This window comes from Metopolophium dirhodum, chromosome 2, assembly GCF_019925205.1.
Source record: "Metopolophium dirhodum isolate CAU chromosome 2, ASM1992520v1, whole genome shotgun sequence".
Classification (NCBI taxonomy): Eukaryota; Metazoa; Arthropoda; class Insecta; order Hemiptera; family Aphididae; genus Metopolophium; species Metopolophium dirhodum.
The window spans coordinates 22357149-22368380 of NC_083561.1; the positions used below are offsets into that span (position 1 = coordinate 22357149).

Here is an 11232-nt window from a genome sequence, read left to right on the forward strand (position 1 = left end):
AGAAAAAAGTTACAATGAGAACTCCGTCCGGAGAATGTGTTGGCAATTTTATAAATACTATGTCCCAACTAATAATGTATTCTGCAAGTGTTCAATAGTGTCGTTCCGTTTTTTTCCTCTTATCATTGCTATTTTTTTTCTCCCGCGGCTGAAACTTTTTCCCCTTTCTTTTCATGCAGACTTCACTTTCCTAACTTCAATAATGTATACTCGTTTTGTGGAGGGGAAAAAGGTTTCTGGCCAAAACTCTGAAAAAGTGTAAAAAAAAAAAAACTTTGCTTGTCATCAAAAGCCTGTGACGAAATGTATTTTAACCCCAATTAACTCGATCATGTTTCACGTGACTTATTATAAATGCCTTAAACGTATTATTATTTGTTATTTTGTTACCATGTTATAATGAAGTATAATATGGTTTAGTTATACTTTTTTTCTCTATTATTTTTGAATTTAATTTATATATTTAACATCGTTACGTTGAAATAATTAGGTAGGTATAGCTACCTATATTAATTTAATTTTTTCACATGATTTGAGTTAATTATTCTTTTTGGGGTTTTTAGCATTTTGGGGTAGGTACATCTTACATTATTTCAAACTAAACATGTTATAATTATTCTTCACGTGAATAATTTAATAAATTACAATTAAATTTATATACCTTGTTGGGGAGCGTGAATGGCCAAATTTCCATTTGTCACACTCCTTTTTATAATTTTATACAATGAAATTTCCTACAATATACATTATACCCAACCAAATCTGGTTTTAGGGCTCAGGTTCAGGCATTCAATTATATAGATGCAAGTAGTTATATTATGATTGTAAAATACGGCTCTAATTTATGTTTGCGGTCTCTTATATTATGTCATTTATACTTTTGTCGCCAACTCGTTAAACTGAACATATTTCTATTGAAATATAAAATAAAAAATGGTTAAATTTGGTACCTACCTATATAATATACATTATACATATTTGATACACTTGTTGTACAAGTAGTCATGTTAAAGTAGGTTAGACATGTTAACCTCTATAAGGTTAGACTTCCTTGTTATTTTAGTATAATATACTTAAAGTTGCATGTATGTATTTATGGTAGGTACGTAAAATACATCCAAATTCTGATGTATATTATTGCCTCTGTTGGTTAGGTATATATTGTATAGAATATATACAATAAACGATACCACTGCAGAAGTAGGTAGCCGTTGAAAATAAAATCACCAGGTCTTCAGTGATTGAAAAAAAAATTAAAAGTTGTGGAATCTAGTACCTGTATATATATATTGTAGCAGTATAAATTGTACTGTGGTACATATAGTGATAACTATTGTATATGGTAGATAGTGTAGGCAGCTGTAGATGCGAACAAAGTTTAATTGAATTAAAAGTCCCGCATGTACATTGAACAACACTTGGCAAAGGAACGAGGCCATTTGACCCTTAGCTTCGACGATTTGGATGTATTCAGAAAAAAAAACGGTTCACCATATACGCACGATAGTTAAACTTTTGTACTTAGAAATTCAAATTTATGATTTATACTCGTATATGTTTTCGTTTTTGTTTTCATTAAAGAGTGCGGCGCTCTGACACGGTGCATATATTACACCACACACTATCATATATATATATCACATATTATGTATACGTATAAGCTATACACACACTCATTGCATGATTTCGATGCTCGCTATCTATATATTATATGTACATGTAATATGTATATATGTATATATATATGAATACACCGCGTGAGTATATAGTTGGGAGAAATGTCGAACTATCCCGATGACTGCGTTTTAAATTAGATTCGCATCCGTGTAACTAGTATACGTTGCAAGGAGTGAGCGGTTGGAGGGGCGAGGGGTTTGGGCGTAGCGGTGTTGTACTACATTTGGTGTTACATTATTCATGATGATCTCTGGTAAAGGTTATTTTTGCCCTCTTCTTTTCGGCCCAGGGACCCATCGGAGAGAATCCGTGTCCCTAGGGAAACCACAGCATAATTATTATACGTACACGCGTTTTCTTCACTCCCCCCCCCCCCCCCCCCCTTCCCCATATCACTACACCCTGCATCATTCAGAAACACACTCACACTATATATATCCAAACATTCGTCGGCAGCGGTGGTCTCGCACATCCGGTACTTCCGGAAAACGCCGATCTGTCGACGCGTTCATCATCGTTGCATAAAACATTCGACGACAAAACATGTAATTGAGTTAAACATTTTCTGTAGCGCCAAAAGAAATTTTCTTAGAGACTTCTCCGCCGTAGGTAGTTGTCCACTTTATTATTTTTATTATGTTTATATACTGGTATGTAAATGGTGCAGTTTAAATATATGATGTATTAGTAGATAACTTACGCAATAGCATGTGTGTTCAAATAATATTGTTATTTGTTGTTGATGTACCTCCTATATAAAATGTCATGATAACAGACAAACAGTATACATAGGTAGTTGAATGTGTTACCCACCAGTCACTATATCTACCTATGTTATAATTATGTATATATAAATAAGGTGAATAAAATAAATTGGATAAATAGTTTGATTTCTGCCTTCAGGGTTAATATATTAAAAATATGTAAAAAATAACTGTTTAAAAAACTTTTTCAACATATAAAATTTATCAGTGCGAGTTAATAACGCTGATTGTATTTATCGAGGGGAAAATAATGAGCTAGATAATATTATACTTACTCACTAATTATAGCAATTACAGATATTATACTTGACAAACATGGTGGAAAATTCATTGAATACTGAACAATTAGGTACCTACATCTATTTAATTATAATAATATATATGCATTCCTTCAAGTTTGTATTATAATAAAAGATTCATTTCAGATTCTGAGCGGAGCGAGAAATGTATTGGTTATACAATGATGTGCGATATCGTTATATTTTTTTGTGCCTGTCCTCACGTTTTTGGGCAGTAAATTTGTTAAAATATTTATAGACATTTGACATTTTTTAGTTTTATTTTTTTCCAGTTTATGATGATAAAATCTTTGTTTTTTGGTCAAAAAGTTTTACAGTTAAATATTGGGTTTCTCACAATAATTGTTCTTACAGAGTTTTAAAACTATTGAAAAATTAAAAGTCACATTTTTTGTGCAATCGTTTGAGGGTTAAATGTTGAAAAATTCGAAAACATTGCAATTTATATTATAGTTAAGAATTCATAAATGTCAAATTTTATATACATATAAGTTTTGAAATTTGTTTCTATTTTCCTATTCCCAAAGTATCAATTAAATCAAATTTTCTACTAGAAATCACTCTAAATGCTGGAGGAAATTTCTGGCTCGTGATGAGACACCCACAAATACTACAATTCTTCGCTCAGAATTACCTGTCTATATTTCCGAATAATCTGTATAACGAGTATCATAATATTGTCGTTTCGGTCTTATAAATTATAAACAAGTATCAAATATTATATTGGTAATATTTTCTAGGAATTAGTTTTTGGTCTATTTGTCAATGAGTTATTTATATTATAGTTGTTCATAAGATGTTAGGTTCGAATATTTGCCTTGTCTGTAGTCAATACTGATATTTAGTGATAACTGATACAAGTGATACAGTTATACTATAATTTGACGTTAACTCAAGAGTCAAGACTACTATTATAAAACCCACTTGTAATAAATTTAAGGTAACATATTATACATGCAGCAGATCACGGCGTATGTTATGTACCTAGGTCAGTTAAATAACATATGATTATAAATATTAGGAATATGATAAAAAAATAAACATATTATGTAATATTATATTATATTATTATTTTGATTATCGCAATTTAAATATTTCTTTTCGATAATTCGATAAAAATTATTTATTTGTCGTAATTAATTTCAGAGGTGTTTTTAACAATCTATTTTATCTTGTATTTGAAATTCTAGAAAGAAGAATTTGATTCAAAGTTCAAGAAGACCAATTATAATGTTATTGATAGTTCTTGAAGTTTTTGTTTAATAGCGTGTTATACAGAATAAAAAAGCAGCTTTTTTTATTTTATTTGTTTTTTTTGCGAGTGTGAAATAGTCGAAAAGGTTTAAGTAGGTACACAGCTTTTCATTAAACACCGTAATTAGTTTACCTGCTGACATTTTAGTCACGTTTAATTGTTTAGATTATTAGTATAATTATTATACAAAATCATTTATTTCGAGTACAAAAAAAAAAATAAACGACTTTAAGCGCGTAAGGGTTATATACTTATATTATACACAATACAAGTGAGTGGGTATTATACGTATTCACCTAATAATTATTTAATAATATTAAATTGTGTCTACTGCAGATCATGTATAAAACTTATAGCTTATTATATAAGCTATTATATCTCACCATACCAAATTATATCTGCATAGACACGATTTTTAGATTCTGAGCGCTCCGATGAATGTATTGATTTCACGATGATATTTATGTTTTTTTTTGTGCCTGTCATCGCCATTTGGGGCAGTAAAAATGATTGGATATTTTACTTCAGCATCTTTTCTGGTAGGAAAGTGAATTTAATAGGTAGTTTCGGGGGATCAAAAGTAAATAAACTCAATAGTTTTCAAAAGTGTCAAGAAAAACATGAAACAGTTGAGGAAAAACAGTGATTTCTACGCAAAACCAGTTTTCGAAAAATGAATTTTGTTTTTTTGGGTTAACTCTCTCGAAAATAAATAACTGGCTACCTGGGCGTTAATACATTTCCACCGAATGTTTATTTTATCATTTTCTATATACCTATGATAAGATGTTCAAAGCGTTTTCAGCTATTTAAAATTATTTATTTGTTTAGTTTTTTTTTTTTTATAAATATTATATATTAAATATTTTGTCTATGTTGCGCGTGGGTCAGAGAGAGAAAACAAATAGTGCACTGACATCCTCTTAAGTACTCAAGGATTGTTTAATAGAGGCGATTCAACACATGTTTATAAAAAAAACTAACTAAATGTAATCAATGTTGTTGTTTTGTTTGTTTGCAAATAAATAAATAAATTTTAAGTTCAAATTTGGACGAAATCAGATATTTAAACGAAGATAACGGTTTTAGTTATTTTTTTGTAATTAAAAAATATTATTCGTTGGTACTTAGAACCTAGGTTAAAAGAAATATCTCGGTGAAATTGAAAATAAGTTAGGTTAAACTAACAAAAAATTTGTTAACATACGTTCTACAAACTATTTATTGATGTTACAAATTAATTTTCGTCATTTCAATCATTATCCCATAATAGTTTATTCAAGGAAACGTATAGGTAGGATAAATGAAATTATTGTTAACATTACCATTCATACCTTAATAATAATAATAAATTATCGAACCATATTATGAAACATTAACAAGCTTGCTCGTTATTGTTATACATACCTATGATAATACTATAGGTAGAATCTAGTAAACTCATAGGTAGGACTAATGCAATTTCTGTTTAAATTTAAAGTATAATTTTATAATTTATACACACAATGACATTTTCAAATGCAATTTTATGAAAAAATGTATTTAACGTACTATCTGTAGTACTTGTCGGGTAATAATAAAATAAATTACTTTAATCACTGCAATAATATCATAAAATATAATTAGTAATAATATAGGCCGACAGACCACCTCAGCTCAGAAACTCAGATTTTACCTATATCATTGAATTTCATTCAAATTGAACACATCCGTTATACAGTGTGTAGACTCCTCTAGACACTTTATGTACAGCAGAGTGAATCCCCCCTTTTTCTTTTTAACATCGTGGATACACTATAAAATGTTTCTAACCGATATTTTTCGTTAAGTTTTCGTTTTTATGGTTAGGTACTTATTAACAAAAAAATATTTATGATTCATAGGTTTTACTTTAATAGAGGAAAGATATCTAGTAGAGTGCTATGGTTTTTTTTTTTAACGATATGGACACATTATAATATTATTGTATATTATTAGTATAAACTGCCTTAAAAAACTACGGGTGGCATAAATTGGGAGGGGGGGAGGGGCGAATATCATTGAACTTTTTGCGTTACGCTCCTGCAAGCGTGTGTGTTTATTTTTAAAGTAATTTATTTCACCTCGCCCACACCTATCCACTCATCGCGCGCGACTTTACACTAATAATAACCCTCTTATCCGGGGTATTCGTCGTCGTCACCACCGTCACCTCCACCCCAACCTCCACCGATCGTATGTGTGCCGGCGCCGACGTTGAAAAGCCGTACGTTCCATTAACCAATTTCGCGTACACAAAGGACCCGTTGCGTGCGTGCATCCCGCGTTTTGGGTCCGACACACGTAAATCGGAAAGCTTCTAAATCCAATTTAATAATAAGCTACGGACGGGGCCGAGGTTATTGTGGTGACGACGGCTGCGACGAGGGGGAAGTGAAGGGTGGGGCGGGGGGGGGGGGGGGGTAGGTCTATGTTTATATATAGGTATAAGCGACTCTTTTGGCGACGACGACGCCCGTCGATCGCAAATATTGTTTTCTGTAAGCGTGCGCATTTCCTCTTGTACTCCGCCGAGTCGTAGGTATACACGTAACAACTAACAATAGACGTACATGTATATAATATAGGTAAAGATACTACAACGACACTATATTATTATTATAACCTTATTGTTATATTATAATATGCGTATAACGACAATAATAGATTCTCGTTACGCCACCGTCGCCACCGTCGGTCCCGATCTATACAAACGAAATATCATCATCCTCATCGTCATCATCGTCATCATCGCCATCATGTAACCGCGATGTATTACGACTGTTAACCGTTTAAAGACTACAACTCGTATAAATTGTATTATAATTAATAAGTGTGCAGGAGCTTCCGTTATTGAAATATATTCGAGTATAATTATACATATATACCTAGGTATAATATTTACCTTTAGTTCTAACCTCCCCACATCATCGGCATTCAATGAATTTTAACAAATGGCACTACGCCTCTACCTAATTATACAAGTGATATTTTATTTTTGAAAATGTTGAGGTATTAATTGCTTTATCATCAATGTTCATAACGCGTTATATCCAAAATATTATTATCGTATAAAGACTGCACCATTTTCGTAACAAACCTTCAATATTATTGCGTAATACACTCGTCCGTTACCTATTTATAACACGTAAAATACATTATTTTTTTTTTGCTCTGAATTGCATTTTGCAAAATGTGCAACGGTTCCTAATAGAACGTCTACGCCTTACAGTATATTATTACATTACATATATAGGTAGTCTGCAGATGTAGATGGGTATTTTCTCACGTAAAGGAGATCCTGGTTAAATGTCTATCCACGGCCCACGGGGCTAACTCGGCTAAGTATTGACACGTCATGTGACGCGTAGTAATTAGAAAATATGTATGTAGGAAGATAATCTGTAAGACACCACGACTAAAATATATATATCTTTATATATAAATGTGAAAATGAAAACCTTTGAGGCCTATGTTCTTGGAAACTACTGAACCGATCGTTATGGTTTTTTTTTTAAAATTAAGAGCTCATTGCGGAGAAGGTTTACGGCATTTAATCGATTCTCTAACTTACAGTACGCATCACGAAAACGTGCGGATGACCGCCGCGCGCCCAGTGGCAATTTCTCGTTGGTGGTGGCCAAACTGTTTCGCGCCAAATATAAAATTTAAAATTCGTATTTTTATATTAATAAATTATGTGTATGTATTTAATGATATTAAAAAAAAAACACAATTTACAGTACACAATAAAAACGTGAATTAATTAAAAAGAATAAAAATAGTTATAATAATAATAATAATAATACTATTAATGTATAAAAAATGTACAATATATTTTATAATAAAAAAAAATATATCGTCAAAGGTGGTCTTTGTAAATTGTAGGTATGCACAGCTAAATTCACAATAGATTATAGTACCGAACGCGCCAAGAGTCAACAAAAGACAGGGACATTTTTAAAGGTTCAGGTTAGTTGTTTTTTTCAAAACGTATAGTACCCGTCGCGCCAGTGGCACGCACCTGTGATGGATCAAATATTGAGGCCCACTGGTTTACTGAAAAACCGACACACGGCGCGCTGCGGTCATCCGCACGTTTTCGTGATGCGTACTGTAATAAACAAAGGAGTTATCAATTATTATAAATAATGGCCTGTTATGTAATAATAAATATAATAATAATAAATCAGTATTATTCCCAACTCCTATAACCCATAGCAACCATTAATAAACAACAATTTCTATCGTAAATCTCAAAATTCCTGTTTGAGAACCTACAAGGGGTGATCAATATTTCCTTTTTAAATTAGTCTATAACACTCACAAAGAATGTGGCTTTCTATTGGTGAAAGAATTTTCGAAATCAGTTCAGTAGTTCCAGAGATTACCCTCAACAATGGTAACTAACAACTCCTTTTTATATAATAGTATAGACTAGCTGATCCCGTGCACTTCGTTTCCCGTTAAATGTATCAACTCTATATGACTCAAACTTTGTTCAATTCGTTATTTAATATTCGGTGTATAGTATTCAAAATGTATCTTAACTTTTCCGTTTCCCGGAATAAAAATTCTGATACGCAGCAGTACATGATCAGGTATGTATGTATGATTTAACTCTAAAGTATCAAAGTTATACCAAGTTTGTCGTTTTTACTTAATATAATCAATATATACAAAATCCTATCCTAACCTAACCGTACTAAAATCCGATGAATGAAATAAAAAACAAATTTAACCCTTTGTAAATATTAACCTATCTTCTTCCCAGAGGTTTAATCTACCAACTAACTATATAAATACACAGACTATAACTATACAGACTAAACTCTGGAACTACTTATCAGATCTTATATGTATATTGACAAAAGACAATAATACAAATCAACAAATATGCCCGATTAACCAATAGCAACCAATATATTAAACACTAGTGGATTTTCCTAAAATGTTCTTTTATATAAAATCTTCTCCGTGAAATACTCTTTCGTTTAAAAAAAAAATAAAGACATTTAGAATATAAACAAAAAGGTCTGATAAGTTCCAGAGTTTAGTCTGTATAGTTATAGTTTGTGTATTGATATAGTTAGATATAAATATATAAATTAATGTTTGTGGGTAGATTGGACCTCTGGGAAGAAGATAGGTTAATTTACAAAGGGTTAAATTTGTTTTTTTTTTTATTCATCGGATTTAGTACTGTTGGTTAGAATAGGATTTTGTATGAATTGATTATATTAATCCACTGTAGGTGGAATTAAGTAAAAACGACGAACTTGGTATAACTTCAATACTTTAGAGTTATACACTATAATCAGGGGTAGGACACTTCTCGGCGGCGGGCTGATAATAGAGAATCAACCACTGCAGGTCCGCAGTAGGGGCATGATCTGGGAAAATATGAAATCTTAACGTTTTCATTTTTGGTAGCACTGAATTTGCCATGATACCACGTTTTATTGTTATCTCTATTATATTAACGTATCGGAATTTTTAAAAATAATTCTATATTAATAGTTAATACCACTTTTTATTTATTTTTGTAATTTAATTGAATCAATATGAATGAAATACCTGAACATGTATTCACATAGTCGGACATGTTATTTTATTTCAATTTTTTTAAAATCTATGGTAAGTAGTAACACAGATTATATGAAAACAGATTGTGCACTTAAATGTAAACAAAAAACGGCCTGATATGATCACCGCCAGAATCAATGTGACCATTTCAACGAACTAAAAATATTTGAAACTTGTCATATACTGGTGGCTGTGATGGGGACAGTTGGGTCCCGTGATAAGAAATTATAATTGATAATCTTAATCAATAGGCTCACCTGATAGTGATAACAGAGTATATGACAAAAAATTTATACATAATGGAAATAGTGTTAATCCAACTCCCATACAATTCATCTGGTCATTTAAACAAAATTTTTGTCTTAATTATTTTACTCACTCAGACAATGCCAATTGCATAACAGACTTGGATGAAATTTTATCTAAAATAAAATACTGATTCTTTTAATGACGAAACCATAAAAATAATATTTCAAGATAAAAATCCATTTAAATTTAAAAATACACTTAAAAATAGATACCCCAGATTATAGGAACTTATCGATGCCTGAGAAAAATGCTTTTATATATGTTTGTGGGTTTTTGATGAAAAAATGTTTTGAAAAACATAGTTGCGAAGTTTGTATTCATTATGCAAAATCACAAAAAAAAATTGGATGACTCTTTTACTTTGTTATTTCAAACCATATGAATATTCAGAAAAATCAATGTTTGGCAATTTAATGATGCCACAACATGAATTTTATGTTTTTATAGATGAGTTAGAAAACATTTTTATAAATAGGTTTCCACAATTATCTATTGAAAATGAAGTAGGTATTAAGTTAAAGTTAAGCATGACTAATGTTGTATTTCGACATCCGTGTCCACTATTTAATAAAGAGTATTTAATTAATTATTTTATAAGATTTAGGATTCATGCTGCTATTAAATTTTTAAATAGGAATTTAATATCAGAAAAACAAAAAAAAAAATAAAAAATTGTGTATATTAAATAATTTATAAATAAATTAGAAAGAAAGCCATTTGTAATAAAATTTTGTACTTAATTATTTTTATAATTTATAATATATTTTAATTGTTTATAGTAAATAAGTATAAGGTATTTGTAATTTACCTACATTCTAAATTTTTTTAATTGTAAAAATATTGTTTGATATTGTGATAAATTTAAATTAATATATTTTTGGAGACAACGATTTGCATTTTAGATTCTGAGCGAAGCGATGAATGTATTGATTCTACAATGATGTGTGTTTTTTTTTTATTTTTTTTTTAATTTTTTAATTTTTTAATTTTTTTATTTTTGTGTCTGTCATCACCTTTTAGGACAGTAAAAGTGCTTGGATTTTCTTCAATAGTAACTTTTCTGATAGGAAAGTGAATCTAGTTGGTACTTTGGGGGGTCAAAAGTAAAAATTTCCCAGTAGTTTTCACAAGCGACGTGAAAAACCAAAAGAAAAATTAAGGAAAAACGGGAATTTTTACGCAAAATCTGTTTTTGAGAAAATCAATTTTGGTTTTTGGTGTAACTCTAAAACAAATTACCGTAGGGACATGAAATTTTGACTGAATGTTTATATTAGCATTTTCTATACACCATAAAATTTACAAAATATTTTGACTCTTTTTG

The 11232-nt window shown here is 30.4% G+C and overlaps 1 pseudogene; it reads left to right on the plus strand.

Annotated features, from left to right (window-relative positions):
• The first annotated feature begins 10142 nt into the window (after positions 1-10142).
• Positions 10143-10604, plus strand: LOC132938361 (uncharacterized; annotated as a pseudogene).
• The last annotated feature ends 628 nt before the right edge of the window (positions 10605-11232 follow it).